At 36.8% G+C, this 21,116-nt stretch overlaps 1 protein-coding gene across 5 annotated transcripts in view; it reads left to right on the top strand.

The window, feature by feature from the left end:
• The window catches only part of LOC309621446 (uncharacterized protein), a 583,198-nt gene that overhangs the window by 83,718 nt on the left and 478,364 nt on the right, over positions 1-21,116 (top strand). For 2 of the 5 annotated variants that reach the window (XR_014240024.1, XR_014240027.1), the window contains one exon: positions 5,899-6,005. The exons of the other annotated variants lie outside the window; for them this stretch is intronic. The gene's annotated coding sequence lies outside the window, so the exon portion shown is untranslated. Of the gene's footprint in view, positions 1-5,898; positions 6,006-21,116 lie in introns of those variants that run through there. 5 annotated transcript variants of the gene reach the window in all.

Genomic DNA, 21,116 nt, shown 5'->3' on the forward strand with positions numbered 1-21,116 from the left:
ATTTATCCTGTATGGGACTCTCTGCACTTCCTGGACTTGATTAACTATTTCCTTTCCCACATTAGGGAAGTTTTCAACTATAATCTCTTCAAATATTTTCTCAGCCCCTTTCTTTTTCTCTTCTTCTTCTGGGACCCTTATAATTCGAATGTTGGTGCGTTTAATGTTGTCCCAGAGGTCTCTAAGAGTGTCCTCAATTCTTTCCATTCTTTTTATGTTAATCTGCCCTGTGGTAGTTATTTCCACTATTTTATCTTCCAGGTCACTTATCTGTTTTCTGCCATTGATTCCTTCTAGGGAATTTTTCATTTCATTTATTGTGTTGTTAATCATTGTTTGTTTGCTCTTTAGTTCTTCTAGGTCCTTGTTAAACATTTCCTGTATTTTCTCCATTCTGTTTCCCAGAGTTTGGATCATCTTTACTATCATTACTCTGAATTATTTTTCAGGTCGACTGCCTATTTCCTCTTCATTTGTTTGGTCGGGTGGGTTTTTACTTTGCTCCTTCAACTTCTATGTGTTTCTGTGTCTTCTCATTTTGCTTAACTTACTGTGTTTGGGCTCTCCTTTTTGCAGGCTGCAGGTTCGTAGTTCCCCTTGTTGTTGGTGTCTGCCCCCGTTGGCTAAGGTTGGTTCAGTGGGTTGTGTAGGATTCCTGGTGGAGGGGACTAGTGCCTGTGTTCTGGTGGATGAGGCTGGATCTTGTCTTTCTGGTGGGCAGGACCACGTCCGATGGTGTGTTTTGGCATGTCTATGTCCTTATTATGATTTTAGGCAGCCTCTCTCCTAATGGGTGGGGTTGTGTTCCTGTCTTGCTAGTTGTTTGGCATAGGGTGTCCAACACTGTAGCTTGCTGGTCATTGAGTGGAGCTGGGTCTTAGCGTTGAGACGGAGCTCTCTGGAGACCTTTCGCTGTTTGATGTTATGTGGAGCTGGGAGGTCTTTGGTGGACCAATGTCCTGAACTCGGCTCTCCCACCCCAGAGGCACTACCCTGACACCCGGTTGGAGCACCAAGAACCCTGTCAGCCACATGGCTGCTGAGCCCCTTTGAGCTGCTGCCTGCTCGCTGCCTCTGGAGGTGTGGGGACATCCCCCTGGATCCTGGTCCTTGTTTAGCAGCTTTGCTTCATGAGCTTTCAGACTCTGAGCATTTTTTTTTTCCAAACTGTGTCCCAAAACCACCTGGATTTGGCCTAGGTCCGACTCAGAAACCCCAGAATTTTAATTCTACTTCCTTCACAGAATCCTTGTGCTGTTTGCATTGTTTTTTTTTTTTTTTTTATTTCAAATTCTTCTTCAGTGCTTTTGATTTGTCTTTATAGAATCTTCTATGGTTTATATCAGTTCTGGGATTTAACTTGACCCTATTAAGTCTAATAAGTTAGCTTTATTCCAGTAATGCAAAGCTAGTTTTGTATTTTAAAATCAATCAGCGTAATCTACTATGGAAACAGTACAAAGAAGAAAGACAGTATGATCCTATCAATTGATGCAGAACAATCATTGGAGAATAATCAATACCCAGTCTCTTAGGAAACTAACATCCTCAACCTGATAAAGAACATCTATAAAAATCTCTACAGATAGCATCATACTTAATGACTGATTATTTTCCCTGTAAGATCAGGAATAAGTCTCACTACTCTTTGGGGGGACTTCACAGTGAGGCTATGAATTAAACTATTATGTGATTCAGCACACAATTAAATTTTGTGTTTAATTTTCAGCAGTATCAGTCTTGTGGCTACAAGAAATAGGAGATGTTTCTTTAGGGATGACGTGGAAGCCATCTGGTTCTCAGACCATCTGAGCTGAGAATTAAAACACCTGAGCTTGTTCTTTTTAATATATAAATAATTATACTCGAATTAATTCATCCCACACCACAGTCATCATCACTGCTGTAATGGTCAAGGGCAACAGTCACTTGGGCTCCCAAAGCACATGTTTCAGTTGGTGCATCATCACAATTAACCATGGGTGGTTAGTGTGGATTAATTAAATTGTATGTCATTGCATGCCATGGATTACTAGCATCTCATGTTCCATTAGGCAGGAGCTCAGCACCATGCCAAGCCCAAAAGCATGAGCAAACTAACTCCCAAACCCATCTTTATGGTTTATCTTCTAACACCACTCTCACTATCAAGTTGGACCCAATCAGGAGACAGAAACTACACAGGTGTAAACAGGGGAAATATAAGGAATTATTATACTATGATAGGAAAATAACTCTAGAAATGGAAGGAGAACTCTAAAGGGTACCTTAGGGCTTAGGAAGAGGACCCAAGGCAGGCCAAACTTGGAAGGGGAATTTGGACTTTGTTGAATAAGATGTGGTTACAGACCACCACTGGAGAGAAGTTTACTGAATTGCCCAAGCTAGAGCTGGTCCATAGTCACTGAAAAAGCAAGAATAACACTCTGGGTGGGACACACATGAGCAGAAGCTTGTAGGCAGGCATGCAGAGGGAGTTGGGGCACTACCGTAGACACTTTTGGAACTTGGAGTTGGATTGGCCTTGGTCTGCAGAAACCAAGCATACTTACATGTATGGCCCAGGCCAGGGTGGTTCTGGTCCACTGTGCGGAATGAAGATCAAGCTTACACCAGCTTGGTGTGGCTTACCTAGTCGAGAAGTGGGTGCTGGGGAGGCATGACCTGGGCTGGGGCAGTCCTTTGCTCGCTGGGGCTCCCTGCTCTTCTGCTGTTGCCTGAATCAAGAGTTGGAGAAAAAGTGCTGTGTAAGCCACACCCTGAGGCATGGAGCACTGGAGAAAACTGTATAGTCAATAGTAAAGAAAAAATCATACTCTCCAAGAGGCTGGTGAATGAGCATAAGGAACCATGAAGGAAAACTTCTTATCCCTGCAGTGTCTCTCCAGAGCATTCTCCTGACAAAACTTAACATCAAGCCAGCTGGCAAGGGGAACATTTAAAATGTCCAACTACCTTGTCTCGGATTAGGCAATTAAATAAAAATTTATAGTAGAGAATCATTAAATTGATAACTGGCACACCACACCTTTTTTTACCTTTTACCATTTCTCTCTCTGTCTCTCTGTCTCTGTCTCTGTCTCTCTCTCTCTCTGTCTCTGTCTCTCTCTCTCTCTCACACACACACACACACACACACCCCTCATATGTGTATTTATGTAAGTATTTGTAGTGTCTAAATGAAAAATTAAAATATATAATTTTCAATAAAATATGCTCAGCCATAAGTATGTTAAAGACATCATGCAGTGGTCAGATGCATTCATCTCTAAGGGGAATAACTATGAATGTGGTGTTGAGTGCAGAATGATGCAGGGGTCTTGGCTTAAATATCTCAGGGTCACCGGTGAAGTAATTTTTCCAAAATGCAAACAACCGTTGATAAATTTCAAACAAATAAAGAATTATCATTTGATATAAGTGGCAGTTGCATTCCTGGAAATTTCTACATACATTATACACGTGTAAAAATCATTTATAAATACACAAAACAGAGTTGGTACTAGATTCTTGCTGTAGTGTAAGGGCCTGACATTAAGCTTTTGATTGCCAAGGCATCCATTTCAAAAGACATCCTTCTTGAAGAAACATATTGCCAGCTGTATGACACAGCTACCAGCAAAACAACCAGATAAGGAATTAGGCTGCCCTCACTCATGAATTTCCCCTTTCAGATAGCCCTGCATAACCTAGATAACTGACCACTTGAGTGATCCCATCTCTTCCTCCCTGTGCCCTAATTCCCACTCTTATGCTTTAAATTAGCTAATAAGGAGTGAACCTGCAAAATTCTAGATATCCCACCCTCTGACCCTAATAAATGCAGAGCCCCAGGTCCCCACTCTCGCCTTCTCAACCCACTACCTTGCTGTGTGGCCCTCAGGCATGCTGTGTATCCTTCAGGACCTGTGAGTAATAAATATTATTTCTCAAAATTCCCTGATGGTTTTTGCTAAGATGTGTCCTGCAATCATAACAAGAACTACAAGGGCCAGTCTAGCCACAGCAGTGGCCTGAGTGGGGGAACTGTCTTTGGGGCTTGTTATGAGCAGTATGGACCCAGGTGAGTGCCTCAGGTATTTCTAGACAAGAGGATCTTTATCAAAAGGCTGGGACAGTCACAACATATGTAAACACAGTGTTTTCACCCATATGAATGTATATGTGGACAATCAGAAGTTGACTGTGATAATTGCCTGTGTGACAGGCTGTGCAGTATCCCTGACCCTTTCCCACTCAGTGCCTATCACTGGGCCAAACACACATAATTTCATTACTTTTCCAAATGACCCATGGGGTTCAGTCCTCCACAACCCTTGGGAACCACTGCTCTACCTTCTTCATGCCTCTTTGCATTGCACTCCTGCTTTCTTTCAGGTTCCCTTTTGGCACTGAGTGTCTGTCTTCTGACCTATGATGTTTGTACTTCAGAAAGAAGCTTGGTGGTAAAGAGGACGGCTCCCCATTACCACAAATTTTGCTGATACCACAGGGAAGCACATGTGGATCAGTCTGGCAGCCCTCCTTTCTCTGCATGTCATGACTGAGGAAGATCAGGACCGTGTTCTGATCCTCACCATTCCTCTATCGCAACCCATTTTTTTCTTCAAAGATGCTGTTAAATCTTTCATTAATGTTGTTTTGCCTGCATACTGTGATTTTTTTTTTTTCTTGGCTTTGGAGTCAAACTGAACTGAGTTGAAATATGGATGTATGGTTTTCATCAAAAGAAACAGCCAATCCACAATATTGTTTGAGACAAGACTATACCAACACCAATTATTTTCACTACATTGAGCGGCAGAGAGGTTGCTTTCATCTTACAAAGGGTAAACTTTATTTTAATTTTTATTTTATATTGGAGTATAGTTGATTAACAATATTGTGTTAGTTTCAGGTGTACCACAAAGTGATTCAGTTATACATATACATGTATCTATTCTTTTTCAAATTCTTTTCCCGTTTAGGTTATTACAGAATATTGAGCAGAATTCCCTGTGCTGTACAGTAGGTCCTTGTTGGTTTTCTATTTTAAATATAGTAGTGTGTACATGTCAATCCCAAATTCCCAGTCTGACCCCCCCACCACACTTCCCCCACTGGTAACCATAGTTTGCTCTCTAAGTCTGTGAGTCTGTTTCTATTTGGTAAATAAGTTCATTTGTATCATTTTTTTTTTTTTTAGATTCTGCATATAAGCGATATCATATGATCTTTGTCTTTTTGTCTGACTTACTTCACTTAGGATGATAATCTCCAGACCCATCCATATTGCTGCAAATGACACTATTTTGTTCCTTTTAATGCCTGAGTAATATTCCATTGTATATATGTACCACATCTTCTTTATCCATTCATCTGTTGTTGGACATACAGGTTACTTCCATGTTTTGGCTATTGTAAATAGTGCTGCAGTGAACATTTTGGAGCATGTATCCTTTCAAACCATGTTTTCCTCTGGATATACGCCCAGGAGTGGGATTGCTGGATCATATGGTAGCTCTATTTTTAGTTTCTTAAGGAACCTCCATACTGTTCTCCATAGTGGCTGTACCAAGTTACATTCCTACCAACAGTGTAGGAGGGCTCCACAAAGGATAGACTTTAACGAGAAGGGAGATTTGATTTGGTTACCAAAAATAAGTATGTACATACACACATATATACATTTACCACAGGCTTCCAGTCTGAGTAACATGACTCTCCTAAAACCTGTTTTTTGCTGATGATACTCCAGTTTATAATTATGTTTATGCAAATGGTTCCAATGAACTCTAAGACTTTTGTTGAGCAAAAAGAGAAAAGAAACACATGTATACTGTACCCAAAGATTAGAACTTCCTGCTTTTTAATTCCTCAGGCAGTTTTAAATATTCTTTATGGCTTTCATTCCCAAAGGTAATCAATGATTATGCAGACATGCACGTTACACTCCATGGGAGCTGCCCTTTCAGGAACTTGGTTTTGAGCTGTAAAGACTCCCACTATGTCTCCTGAAGGTCATGGTAAGATGTTTAAATCACAAATACAGCCGTGTGATCACTGAATTCTCCTAAGGAGCATCTTTCTTTTGACTTTTACTTATATATGTTCTCTTTTAAGTGTCTCAAAGAAGCCTGAGGCATTGTAGGCCCTTTGGGTACTTTGAATTTTTTGTAAAGTGTTAATGATACTTTATAATAATGACATCAAATGAATTGACGTTTGATCACACACAAAAAATTTTAACTTACACTTTTTTCTTCATTTACTGGCTTTCAATGGACTTCCAAAACTTCTAGGGACCTATACAGAAAATGACCCTTTAAAATGAAAATATACCACTCTGTGTTTGTCATAAATATGTTATCAAAATATAAGAAAATCTATTAGTGGGGAAAGACAAGTAGAAGAATGTCAAAAAGTTGTGTAGAAAGAGATCCTATCTACTACTTTGCTCAGTCATCCACTCTGCATTTTAAGAGAGACATTGAATATTTCTAAAATAAAGTGACCCACATGGTAGACTATCTAGAAACAAAGTCAAGTGATTATTAATTTAAGGAAGTGCATGTGTTTAAAATGCAGAATAGAAAATAAAATTAGGGCCAATCTTGAAAATTGCATAATTTTTGGAAGCAAATTTCATCACAATAGTTCTTGTTTTGTAACAATTAGATCAGTCCAAAAGGGAGATAGTGTATTCCTTATTGTATGAATTTAAGAAAAGGCTTTTTCTTTTCCTCCAGGAGTCATAGATGTTGTATTGAATATAAGCTTTAGATGGAACATCAAGCCAATGCCTTTCACGTTTCCTTTTAATGTTTGTGTTCGGTGTTTTTAATCGGGATCAGTACGGAGCCTCACTCATGGTAGATCTGCAGTATTTGTTTACTTCTGCTGTGAATTCATGTCATTTATGTTTATTGATGGTTCTTGATTCATGGGATGCTTATTATTTTCATGCAATAAAAAATAGATATTAGGCACTTTATGTATGTTGCATCTGGGTAATTCCCAACTGCATTGTTTATCATCAATGCAAGTGTCACATTGCCTGAGATACCTTCTCCAGCTCTCTCAGTCAGAGCAACTGGATGCCTTCTCTGTTGCCTTTAGAACTTTGGAAAATTCATACATACACAGAGATCTAAAATGCACACACACATCTATACATATAAACATGTACATGTACATGTATATGTATATATATCCACCCACATAAATATTTTACTTTTTCTTTCAATAAGTTTTTTCATATTTGTGTGATTTTTAACAACAATAACAGAACCCTATGGGGTCAAGTATACCATAGGCAGACTTTAAAGCAGAGTGTGAATATCTTAAAATTAACATATTATAAAGATAGAAAATATAATATGAAAATTGAACAAAGCAACTTGATAATTCCAGAATAAATGCTTAAGAATTCTGTGACTTCGATAATACAACTAAATAACACTTTCGTATATGTACAATAAAGTTTTCTGTTTCTCTAGAACAAAAAAAGGATTACATGGCTTCCAATGAATGTGTCCCCTGGCTCTTTTTTTTTTCGAGTTAAGTTTTATTTGGGGCAAAATGAGGACTGCAGACCGAGAGACAGCAGTTCAGATAGCTCTGAGAAGCTGCTCCGAGGAGGCAAGGCGGGGAGCCAGGTTATATAGAAGTTTTGTAACAAAGGGCAGGTAGTCCGAACATCAAAAGATTATTGTTAATTAAGGAAAACCAGATATCTCAAGTTAAGGAATTCAGGGCTTTTCTATCTGTATCACGTGACTATACGATGCACACCACAACTTTTTGCCAAGCTATCAAATCCGTATTAGGGCTTTGTTTGCTTGCTTGATTGTTTATATATCCATAGCTATTTCCGTGTTCTCACCAAGTTCCAGCTTGTGTTACACTTACATTTCTTTAAGACTTTAGAATAGTATTACCGTGTCGTCAACAATAACTCAATTTCAGCTTTTCTACTAAAAGCTGAAATTGAGTTATTGTTGACGACACGGTAATACTTTGGAATAATATTTCTTATGGAATCAGGAAAGCTGAAATTGAATTATTGTTGATGACAAGGTAATACTATGCTAATAAAAGACTAAAGGCACCCTGCATCCTTGATACAAATTAAAAGATAGATCAAATGCCTTCGAAGAGGAAAGTCCACCCTCTTTCTCTAAAATAGACAAGAAGAAATACTATCTACTAAGGAATGTGAAAGAGAGATTTTGATTTGTAATGAATATATCATTTTGGAAGTGTGCTTTGGTATCATTAAGTATTCATTTATTTTCTTACTGATTTACTCAGCCCCCATTATTGTCTGCCATATGCATTACCCCATGTTACATGCTGAAGTGGAGAGGGGTGATAGCAAAGACGAATTGGGGAAAATGGACATTAACAGTGTACCAAAGAAAACTTAAAGTTCTGCAGAAAATCGTAAGGACATCTGGAAGAGGTGGTCACTTGCTCTGACTTGAGGGAGCTGGAGAAAGCATTTCAGGTGAGGCCATGCACGTCTTGGTCCAAACATTGCAGTGTGACTTCACCAGGTGAAAAGGATAGGTATTCCTAGAAGACAACACTAGAAATCACAGAGTGGGGAGAGGAAATCAACAGCAACAAAAATATAACAGTGCATTAGGCAATAATAAAAGCTTTCAAAATGACTAGTCATAGGGTTTGGGAAGAATTGCAAGACAAGGTGACTAACAAAAGAGATAGGACCACACTGTATAAGTTTTTGTTGTTGTTTGCTTCATAATTCCTAAAGAAAATGGCAGAGTCAGCCAGTACAGTAAAATGTAATGTTTACAGTCAAAGAGGTCTCAAGGTAGGGTAAGAAGCAACAGTAGAGCTCTGGTCTGCAGTGTCATGCATTCCAACTGCCTCTTCTGTGCTTTTTTTCCTTTTGTGCTCTCTGCAAGGCACTTAGTGTTCTTATGTTATCTTCCGTGTTTCCTCTTCTTAAAAACATCCGGCAAAACCAATTCAACCTAAGGTGTAGAGCCCCAGAGTGAGGACCATGCTAAGCCATAAGAAATGACACACAGGTTATGGAATCAGGATTATTAAAGAAATACCACTGGGGAGAAATAAGGTCGTGTCTATGCTAATTACCGACATCCAAAGGAATTATGAACTCCTACGTTTTTACTCAGTGACATTTCTACAGTGAGGCAGGAGGAGAGGTAATCCTCCTCAGAGATGTAGTTGTGAACATATTCTTAGTTCTAACACACCACTCCTACTTGTCCTGCTCTCCCAATTCACTTGGCCACATGACTTGTTTTGACACTACAGGCCATTGGGTACCAGCCATCACGGATTAGTCTGTAAATCTGTTTTCTACTTTAGGTGCCTAATTTCTCATTCATTATTTGCTTTGTTCCCTTCTATGTCCAATCATTCTCCTATCTATTTTCTCTAGTCTCTAAAAACCTTGACAGCAAATTTATGGTAATTATTTGATTTTTATTCATAAATTTAACTTACATATCACAACAAAGTACTTTGCAAGCAGAGTGGAACGTCATTGCCATAAGGAAGTTGAGGGGCACTAAAAAGAGATTTTGTGGAAACTGTAATGTTTAACCTGGATATACCTATAGGTAAGATTATAAGGTGGCAGAAGAGGGAGTGTCAGGCAAGAAGTTTGGAAGCCAGTAGGATTAGGGGTATTTAAGAATGTCATAACCAGGTGGCTTGAAACTGTCATAAAATGCAATAATCAACCATTGTCACTGGTTGGGTTCTCTGGAAGTAGATGTTGAGGATGGGGTGTGGTGTGCAGAATATTCAAGAAGAATCAACACCCAATGAAAGACAAAAACAAGGATTGCCTCAGGAATAAAAATGATAAAACTTTTAGAAATTATTAGTGTAAGCCACTGTTAATAGATTAAAAGAGACATGATACTTTTGATTATCTCAGTATTTACAGAAAACGACCCATGACACCATTTAACATCCTTTCATAGTAACCAGAACAACAACAACATAAACCTCAGCAGACTAGAAATGAAAAGATACTTATTTTAACTTGATAAAAACAAAAATCAAAAAACAAAACAAAATAAACATCATACTGGAAGGTGAAGGGTTTAAACCATTTCTTTTAAAATTGGGAACGTGAAAAGAATGCCCACTGTCACTGCTCTATTCAACGTTGTGCTAGGAAGCCTAGCTAAGGTAGTAAGACAAGAAACGAAACTATCATGTATAAGAAATATAGGGCTTCCCTGGTGGCGCAGTGGTTGAGAGTCCACCTGCCAATGCAGGGGACACGGGTTCGAGCCCTGGTCTGGGAAGATCCCACATGCCGCAGAGCAACTAGGTTCGTGAGCCACAATTACTGAGCCTGCGCGTCTGGAGCCTGTGCTCCGCAACAAGAGAGGCCGCGATAATGAGAGGCCCGCGCACCGCGATGAAGAGCGGCCCCCGCTTGCCGCAACTAGAGAAAGCCCTCGCACAGAAATGAAGACCCAACACAGCCATAAATAAATAATAAATAAATAAATACTTTAAAAAAAAAAAAAAAAGAAATATAAAGGAGGAAACATAATCATTATTAGCAGTAGATAAAATAGTTGTCAACATGGAAACAAAACTCTAAACAAATTTTTGAATTTCAAAGACAGTTTAGCATGTTTGCAGGATATAAGAGTATTACCCTAAAAATCGATTGCAGTTAGATATCACAGCAACAAATTATTAGGAAACATGAAGACATCGTTTACAGAAATATATAATGCCCAATAATAAATCTAAAAGAATATGTGTTTATGTCCTTTATGGAAGAACATTTTCAAATTTTATTGAAAAACATTGGATAAGTCCCAAAACGTTATTAAAGGAATATCAATTTTCCTCAAATGTGTCTAAATACAAGTCTAATAAAAATCCCAAAGGTGGTACTTACCTAGCTGGCAAGAATATTCCAAAATGTATATGGCAGAAATAGGGCCAAAATAGCCAAGAAAACAATATTTTTAAGATGTTAGTTCAAAACAATTGTGGTAAATAAGAACAAAGTTGGGAATGTTACCCCAACTGATTTTGACTTACTATAATCATGTCAGTATGAGACGTGTAAAGATGGATATGTAAATCACTGAAAGAGAATAGAGTCCAGAATTAAATCCACACATAAAGGGATGGTCTGTTGATTTTCAACAAATGTGCCAAAGTGATTCAAAGGGGAAAGACATATTTTCAATAAATGGTGCTAGAGCAATTAGATATACATATTCAATAAAATGATCTTTGACTCTTACCTCAAAGCATATATGAAGATAAACTCAGAATGGATCATAGACCTAAATGGAAGAGCTAAAACTATAAAACTTGTAGAAAAACTATGAGAAGATATTTGTAGTTCTGAGTTTCTATATAGACTCATAAAAATTTTTATTGATATATGGGACACAACATACTAATAAACTAGATTTTGTTAAATTTAAAAGCTTTTGCTCTTCAAAATACTCTGTTAAGGAATTAAAAAGACAAGTCACAGACTGAAAGCAAATACTTGTAAAACATATATTGGACATAGGATTTATATTCAGGGTATGTAAAGAAGACTTGCAGCTCAGCAATAGAAGAAAAAAATCCAGTAAGGAAATTGGCAAAATATTTGTATAGAAACTTCACCATAGAGGAAATATATAAATAAATGGTAAAATAAGCCTGTTTTTTTTGAGCCTGTAAAATACCAATGGTAATTTTTTTTAATGTCCTGTTTTTTTAATTTTTGAAGTGTGAGTGTGGTGCGAAGGTGTGTCTGGGTGTGAATCTGCACCTGTGCCCTGCAGTGTGAAATGTGAGGAGAGACATGGAGGGGGAGAATGAAGCCCAGGGACTAAGGTCCACTGGAAAGACCAGCAGCCTGGTAGAGGCCATGCAATTTAAGATAAACAATAAGGGAGGGGAAATGGTTGATGACAGAAATAAGGAGGGACTGGGAGAAGTATGAGAATCTATATAACCTGATCACTCAGAAATAGGAACTACGAAATGTCGGTTATGCAAAAAGGGGAACTCTGAATTACCAACTTCAGCCTTGACCAAGGTCTTATTCCTCCTCCCAGAATTAAAATACAGATTTCCTTTCCCTTTAGAGATACCTGAGTAATGGCGGCATAGTGATTGTAAATATATTAAAATATTTTCTAATTTCCCGAAAGTCATTGACAAACTATAGTGACTTCAATAAAAACTAAAAATATCTAAAATAAAAATGGTATAGACAACAATATTTTGCTTCAAAACTTATACTATATTCTTAGTTTTATCATATTTAATTTTCCTTATAAAATTGATTAGCCATTTTCAATTTAAAATTTTCTATTATGCATATGTATAAATATATTTTGAATACCATTTCCATGCTTAACTTATTTACATAAATCATGAAAAAATAACTTTTAGTTTGTATAAAGATATAATTTAATATCTGGTGGGAAGAATAGGTATGTAGCTGAAGATCTTTCTTGTGGATTACATTATGTATGGTCTCTGGATATGAATGTGATCTCCAGAACTTTTTCTACATTGGATGAATACACCTAAGGACTTGCTTGACCACCTTACATATATGAGTATTTGTAGATACCTAAGTGTTTTCTGTTTGAATCAGAATAAATAGAGCTGAATTTGTTTTAGGTTGTAGAATTTCTCCAGCATAACATGGGGCTAAACTCCTTCAAATCACTTGTTTTTCAACTTGGACATACATGAATAGGCAGGATTATCTATGTATTTCATTTGAAATACACTAAATGCTTCAATCCGATATCAGTGCTTAATTTTCTCTCTGAACATCTGTCTAATTTTATAGTGAACTAGGCTAAAAAAAAGCACAAAAAGGGACTTCCCTGGTGGCGCAGTGGTTAAGAATCCGCCTGCCAATTCAGGGGACACGGGTTTGATCCCTGGTCTGGGAAGATCCCACATGCCACGGAGCAACTAAGCCCGTGCGCCACAACTGCTGAGCCCACATGCCACAACTACTGAAGCCCACGCACCTAGAGCCCATGCTCTGCAACAAGAGGAGACACTGCAATGAGAAGCCCGCACACAGCAACGAAGAGTAGCCCCCGCTCGCCGCAACTAGAGAAAGCCTGCACGCAGCAATGAAGACCCAACACAGCCAAAAATAAATAAGTAAATAAGTAAATAAATAAACAAAACAGAAAAATATAAAGAAAAGCACAAAAGAAGTAATATTTATGAGCAGAAATCCTAATGGGTCATGATTTTCCACCAAAGAGACTAAAATATGTCGTCAGTTTAATACACCACTCAGTAGGAGCACTGTACAATAATTCCACCTCTTCTTCATCTGGGTACAATTTCTGATAACATTATTCACTTGTTCTTTGGATGTAGTAAACTTTTACCTCTTGAAAATTTGCTTCACATTCTCCAGGTCGGAGGATGCATGATGATGAAGAAACGAGTAAGTATTCCTTTACCCAGCTCTGTCCAGGGCTGCTGCAATATTCGATGCACAGACTGTACAATGAAAAGCATGCACAGCCATACACAGCAGCCCGTGCGCACTATCACCCCTGTTTTCTTCCTTCATCTGTGGAAATCTGCAGGAAGCCAAGTGTTGCCATAACTGTAGCCTGTTGCCTCAGCTTCTTTGCTAATCAGAGACCAGACCACCACCACCAAGCTATAAAGTGGGTGGGGCTGGGCTGTTTCTTTCTGCTCTGTACCTGAGCTGTGGAATTTGGTTCCAAGAAAAGAGCTCTATCATGAAAATAAGCTATTCTCCCAATCATTCAAATGGGAATTTCAAAACTTGGACTTGAAAGGACTTCCAACATATTCTAATCAAGATCTCTTCTCTGTCCAGATCCTCTCTTTTCCTATTTTCAAATGCAGCAAATAAACAGCCTGACCCAAATGTTCCAAATTGCTAAAGAATTCATATGATGGTACTGGATTGACCTCCAAATGAATGTAAGGTGGTGTATTTTCACCACTTGCCATGCTTACACAATAGAATATGTACCCAATGAGATTTTTAGTTGCATATGTCTTGGCCTCTACTGGACTAGTTTGAGCCTTAGAATCTTTTAAAATTCAATAAAGTCTAGAATAAGGACACTCAGAGCATCTCTGCTGTTTTTGCTTTTGCCCACCACTTTCTTTGGTGACAACAAGCACTAATAAAGTGTATCTCTCTTTAATATTCATGTGTGTTAGAAATGAAAAAAAGAGAAGTGTGTGTAATGTGTGTGATCCTTGTATCTTAAGTGAAAACTCAAATGTATCAGCTAAATATGCATTTTCCTAGCGCCATTTTGCCCATTGAGGTGGTATGGATACATTTCTTTAAGCGCACCAATGATAAATGATGAGCAGTGACAATGACTTGAGATCAACTTGTTAGTTGAAGATCTGCCTAGAATGCCTGGGTCAGAGGGCTCTCACACTTTCTCTTAGATCTTTCACCTGCTCTCTGGTGCAGTTCAGGGGCCTTTTCTCCAGCTTGTCCAGCACTCTGAGCCTGCATCGACTCTCTGCAGGGTGCCATAGACAGAGAGGTAAACCCAGTCCAATCCATGATTTCAAGAGAATTTTAAGAGAAGTAAGCATGCCATATAATGCGTGCCTTGAAAGAGGTATGTCTCCAATGCCAGGGAAGTTAAAAACAAGAATCTCATTTTCAGGTAGGGCAATAAGAGGAAAGCTACCTGGAAGAAGTGACATTTAGGCCAACTTTGAAATTTGGGTATTATTTTAATGGGCAGAGAAGCACAGGGGCTCTTGTGCCAGAGAGCATGGCATTAACTAATGTGTGGAGGAATGTTTGGGACTAATGTGAATAGTCCAGTTTGCCAGATGAGTGGAGCAAAATATAAGGCAGGAACCAAGAAAGTTGAGATCTGGAGAACCAAGAAAGTTGAGATCTGAATACAACTTATTGAGGAACAGGGATGTGATGTAACTGGGTTTTAGCAAACTCATCAGAAGGTGGTTTTCATATGGGATGAGTAGTAAGAGGCTAGAGGTGAGAAGGCCTGGTAGGAGGTGAAAGGTGAGAAGGGGATTTATAGGAAGGATGATGCATAGACAGATGGCTCTAATAGTCTTAACTAATTAATTAATTCCTGCTGAGCACTGGGGATATGTGCTGAGCAAAAATTCAGTCTAATACAGTGGGAGAAATTAAATAATCACACATCTGAGCAGAATCACATCTGTGATGAATACTTGACAGAAGCAATTTGACTCTAGGAAGATTTCAGAACTTGGGGGAGTGATTGGCAATATTATACTTTGAGCCCCAGATAATGTCGCATTAAGGAATTTGGGTTTGTCTTTTAGACTGTGAAAAACCACTGAAAATTTTGGATCAGAAACTAAGATTAAGAAAGCAGCCTTTCTCTTGGTCAACGTGGTCTTCTTTCTAGAGTTGGGATATTACATTATATACACCATGAAATTCTGGAAACAATCAGAGATGGGAAATCCTATATATGCCTCTTCTACCTTGAGTTGATGTCCAGTGGTCATTCAGTCAAATGCTTTTTAAAAGAATACTTCTGTTAAAACTTCAGTAATTCATTCAGAACAGTATAGCAACTGTACTTATGTTATAGTGCCTTGGATAGTTGACGGATTCTACCTTTCCAGCATTGTGTTGTTTAATTTTCTGGAGTTACTGTTGGACATATCTGGTTATTTTTTCTCAGGTTGACATAAAGTCAAAATGAAAATAAGTAAGGAGAAGCATAGTGACCTTAAAAACTGTAACTTTAAAAAGTACTTCTGTGACTTATGAAACTTCTATCAAGGATTTTTATCGATTATGTTTATCATTTTTTACTGTATAGGTCCAATTTAAACACTTCCTTTAAAATTTATTGCCAAAAAAACTTTCTCTCAATTAACATATATTTGTAGTTTTTTTTCTAAAAATCATTATTCTCACCTGTTTATCTTAACTTCAAAGAAATTGAGGATCTTTTCTTTATAGTGGTAAAATATGCATAACGTAATATTTATCGTTTTAACTGTTCCGAAGTGTGTAATTCAGTAGCATCAAATAACATTTGCAATGTTGTGTAATCATCACCACTATATCTAAAACTTTTTGGTCATCCCCAACAAAAACTTTGTATCAATTAAACAATAATTCCTCTTTCCCCTTAACTCTATTCTACTTTCTGTCTCTATGAATCACCAAATGATTGTTGTTTTGTATCTGGACAATTTCACTTAGCATAATTTTTTCAAGATACATCCATGTTGCAGCATATATAAAAATTTCACTTCTTTTTATGGCTGAATAATATTCCTTTGTATGTATATATCACAATTTGTTTAGACATTCCTTTGCTCAAGGACACATGTTATTTACACCTTTTGGCTATTGAGAATAACTTGGCTATGAACATTGGTGTACATATATATGTTCAAGTCCCTGCTTTTAATTCTTTTGAATGTATACCTAGGAATGAAATTGCGGGTCATATGGTAGTTTCATGTTTAGTCTTTTGAAAAAACAACAAACTGTTTTCAACAGCAGCTGTACCATTTTACATTCCCACCAGCAATGCACAAGAGTTCCAATTTCTCTACATCCTTGTCATCACTTGTTTTCTTTTTTTTTTTTTAACCCATCCTAGTAGGTATAAAATGCTATCTTATCTCATTGTAGCTGTGATTTGCATTTCCCTAATGACTAATGATATTGAGCACATTTTCATGTGCTTATCAGCCATTTGCATATCTCCTTTGAGAAATGTCTATTCAAGTCCTTTGCCCATTTTTGAATTGGGTTATTTGGTGTTATGGAGTTGTGGGAGCTCTTTATATATTCTGGATATTAATCCCCTATCAGATGTTATTTGCAAATATTTTACCCCATTATTTATTTATATAATTTGATAGTATCCTTTGATGCACAAACATTAATTTGATCAAGTCCAATTTATCATTTGTTTCTTTTGTTACCTGTGCTTTGGTGTCATAGTCCTTAAGTCGTTGCCAAATCCAATGTAATGAAGACTTTAAATTTTTTTTCCCTGAGTTTTACAGTTTGAGCTCTTAAATTTAGATCTAAAATTTAGATCTTTGATCCATTTTGAATTGACTTTTGCATTTAATATGAGGTAAGGGTCCAACTTCTTTTGCATGTGGATATCCAGTTTTCCCAGCACCATTTGTTGAAAAGACTTTCTTTTTCCCATTGAATGGTCTTGGCACCTTTGTCAATAATCAGTTTACCATATATGTGAGAGTTTATTTCTGAGCTCTCTATTCTATGCCAGTGGTCTATATGTCTGTCCTTAATGCCAATACCATTCTGTATTAGTTACTACAGCTTTGCAGTAAGTTTCAAAGTCAGGAAGTATGAGTCTTCCAGTTTTCTTTCTTTTTTTAAGGACTGTTTTAGCTATTTAAGGCCCCCTAAAATTCCATTTTTGTGAAAAGAACTATTGGTATTTTGATAGGGATTACATTGAAGCTGTAGCTTGCTTTGGGTGGTATTAACATCATAAAAATATTAAGTCTTCCTAGCCATGAATATAAATATCTTTCCATTTATTTTTGTCTTCTTTAGTTTCTTATTTAGTTATTCATTTATTTTTTGGCTGCGTTGGGTCCTCGTTGCTACGAGCGGGCTTTCTCTAGTTGCGGTGAGTGGGGGCTATTCTTTGTTGCAGTGCGCGGGCTTCTCATTGCGGTGGTTTCTCTTGTTGCAGAGCAGGGGCTCGAGGCACGTGGGCTCAGTAGTTGTGGCACGTGGGCTCAGTAGTTGTGGCACGTGGGCTGTAGAATGCAGGCTCAGTAGTTGTGGCGCATGGGCTTAGTTGCTCTGCAGCATGTGGGATCTTCCCGGACCAGGGATCAAACCCCTGTCCCCTGCATTGGCAGGCGGATTCTTAATCACTGCGCCACCAGGGAAGTCCCTTCTTCAGTTTCTTTCAGCAATATTTTGTAGTTTTGAGTGTACAACTCTTTCACCTGCTTGGTTAGATTTACTACAAAGTATTTAATTCTTTTAGGTGCTATTATCAGTAGGATTGCTTTCCTAAATTTTTTTTGGCCTTTTTTATTGCTGGTATTTAGAAACACATCTGATTTTTGCGTGTTGATCTTGTACTCTGCAACTTCGCTGAATTTATTAGTTTCTACTTGGTGTATTCTATATGCTGGATGGTGTCATCTGCAATAGTTTTAGCTCTTTCTATTTTGGACGCCTTTTATTCACTTTTCTTTTCTGATAGCTCTGGTTAGAACTTCCAGTAGAATGTTGAATAGCAGCAGTGAAAGTGGGTATTCTTGTTTTTGTTCCTTATCTTAGGTGGACAGTTTTCAGTCCCTTACCATTGATTATAATGTTAGCTGTGGGTTTTTGTAAATATTTTTTAATAGGTTGAGGGATTTTCCCTCTATTTCCAGACTTCTGGAAGTTTTTTTATCATGAAAGTGTGTTTGATTTTGTCAAATGCCTTTTCTGCATCAATTGGGATAATCATGTGGTTTTTTTCCTTGTTCTATTAATGTGACACATTACATTGATTAATATTCTTATGTTGAACGACTCTTACATTTCAGGAATAAATGCTGCTTGGTCATGGTAAGTAATTATTTTAAAATGCTATTGGATTCAATTTACTAATATTTTGTTGAGGATTTTTGCATCTATCTTCATAAGGGCTATTGATCTGTGATTTACTTTTCTTGTGGTATTTTTTTTTCTGGCTTTGATATAAATTAATGCTGGACTCATAAAATGAGGTAGGAAGTGTTCCCTCCTTGTCAATGATTTGGAAGAGCTTGAGAAGGATTGATATTAATTCTTCTTTAAATGTTCGGTAGAATTCTTTTGTGAAGCCACCTGGTCCAGGACTTCTCTTTGCTGGTAAGTTTTAGATTAATAATTCAATCTCTTTACCTGTTATAGGTCTGTTGAGATTTTCTCTTTCTTTGTGAGTTGGTTTAGGGCATTTGTGTGTTTCAAGAAGTTTGCCCATTTCTCTAATGGTTATCTAATTTGTTGGCTTACAGTTGTTCATAGTATCCTTCTATAATTCCTTTTTGCCTCTATAAGGTTTGTAGTAATACTTCCACTGTTATTCTGATTTTAGTTATTTGTGTCTTCTCTTTTTTATTTTGTCAGTCTAGCTGAAGGTTTGTCAATTTTGTTTATTTTTTCAAAGAACCAATTTGTGGTTTCATTAATAGTTTTCTATTGTTTTATTTCTCTACTTTGTTAACTTTGCTCTAAACTTTATTGTTTCTTTCCATCTGCTAGCTTTGAGTTTGGCTTTATTTTCCTTTTCTAGTTCCTTATGGTATGAAGCTGTTGATTTGAGATCTGACATTTTTTTACAATGTAAACATTTGCACCTATAGATTTCCCTCTGAGCACTACTTCCACTGCATCCCATAAATTTAGTATGTTGTGTTTTTATTTGTTTCTAAGTATTTTCTAATTTATCTTGTGATGGCGTCTTTAAGAGTATGTTGTTGAGTTTCCACAAATCTGTGAATTTTCCTGTTTTCTTTGTTACTGATTTTTAACTTCATCCTGTTGTGATTGGAGAAGGCACTTAGTATGATATCTGTCTTTTCATCTATTCAGACTTATTTTGTGGTTTAACATGTGATCTGTCCTGTAGAATGTCCCATGTGCACTTGAAAAAAACCTGTATTCTGCTGTTTTGGGGTAGTGTTCTATATGTCTTTTATATCTAGTTGGTTTATTGCATTTTTCAAGTCCTCTATTTTCTTACATCTCTTATGTCTGACTGATCTATCCATTACTGAAAGCAGGGCATTGAAATCACCACTATTATTATAGAGCTCTCTATTTCTCACCTTCTGTTCTATCAATTTTTTGCTTCATATATTTTGAGGTATTTTATTAAGTGCATAAATGTTTATAATTTCTATTTTCATTGTGATATCGAACCTTTTTTAATTTAATTTTTTATTGAAGTATAGTTGATTTACAACATTTTATTAGTTTCAGGTGTAGACATAGTGATTCAATATTTTTATAGGTTATACTCCATGTAAAGTTATTACAAAATAATGGCTATATTCCCTATGCTGTACAATATATCCTTGTTGCTTGTCTATTTTGTATATAGTAGTTTGTATCTCTTAATCCCATACCCCTATTTTGCCTTTCTCCCCTTCCCTCTCCCCACTGGTGACCACTAGTTTGTTTTCCATATCTGTGAGTCTGTTTCTAATTTGTTATATACCTTTGTTTTATTTTTTCAGATACCACATATGTGATAACATAGAGTATTTGTCTTTTTCTGTCTGACTTATTTCACTAAGCATAGTACTCTCTAGGTCCATTCACTTTGTTGCAAATGGCAGAATTATATTCTTTTTTATGGCTGAGTAATATTCATAGTGTATATATACCACATCTTTATCCATTTATCTGTCGATGAATACTTAGATTATTTCTTGAGACTTTTATTAAGATACATCTTCTTTGTCTCTTGTAAACTTTTTAGAGTTAAAGTCTATTTTGTTTGATATTAGTGTAGCCACTCCAGCCCTATTTTCATCATCATTTGTATGAAATATTTTTTCTATCATTTTACGTTCAACCTATTTGTCTTTGGAAGTAATGTGAGTCTCTGATAGAGACCACATAGTTGAATTATAAATATTTATTCATTGTGCCAATCTCTGTATTTTTATTGGAGAGTTTAATCCATTTACACTTAAGGTAGTTACTGATAAGGAGGGATTTACTTCTGCCATTTTTCAGAAAACAAATATGTTTTCTCTATGCCTATAGGTTTTTATGTCCCTCATTTTCTCCATTACTGCTTTATTTTTAGTTAACTTTTCATAGTGAAATATTTCAATTCTCTTCTTAATTCTTTATACGTATATCCTATAGATATTTTCTTGGTGGTTACCATGGGTATTATATTTAATATCCCAAAGTTATAATAATCTAATTTGAATTGATGCCAACTTAACTTCAATAACATAAAAAAGCTCACTACTATACCACACCACCCTCAGTTTCTGTTATTAATGTCATAGATTACATCATTACACATTTTGTATACAATAAAATAGATTAATAATTTTTATGCATTTGTATTTTAAACGCTTTAGAAAATAAA

Source organism: Balaenoptera borealis, assembly GCF_965194805.1.
Source record: "Balaenoptera borealis genome assembly, contig: HAP1_SCAFFOLD_463, whole genome shotgun sequence".
Taxonomy (NCBI): domain Eukaryota; kingdom Metazoa; phylum Chordata; class Mammalia; order Artiodactyla; family Balaenopteridae; genus Balaenoptera; species Balaenoptera borealis.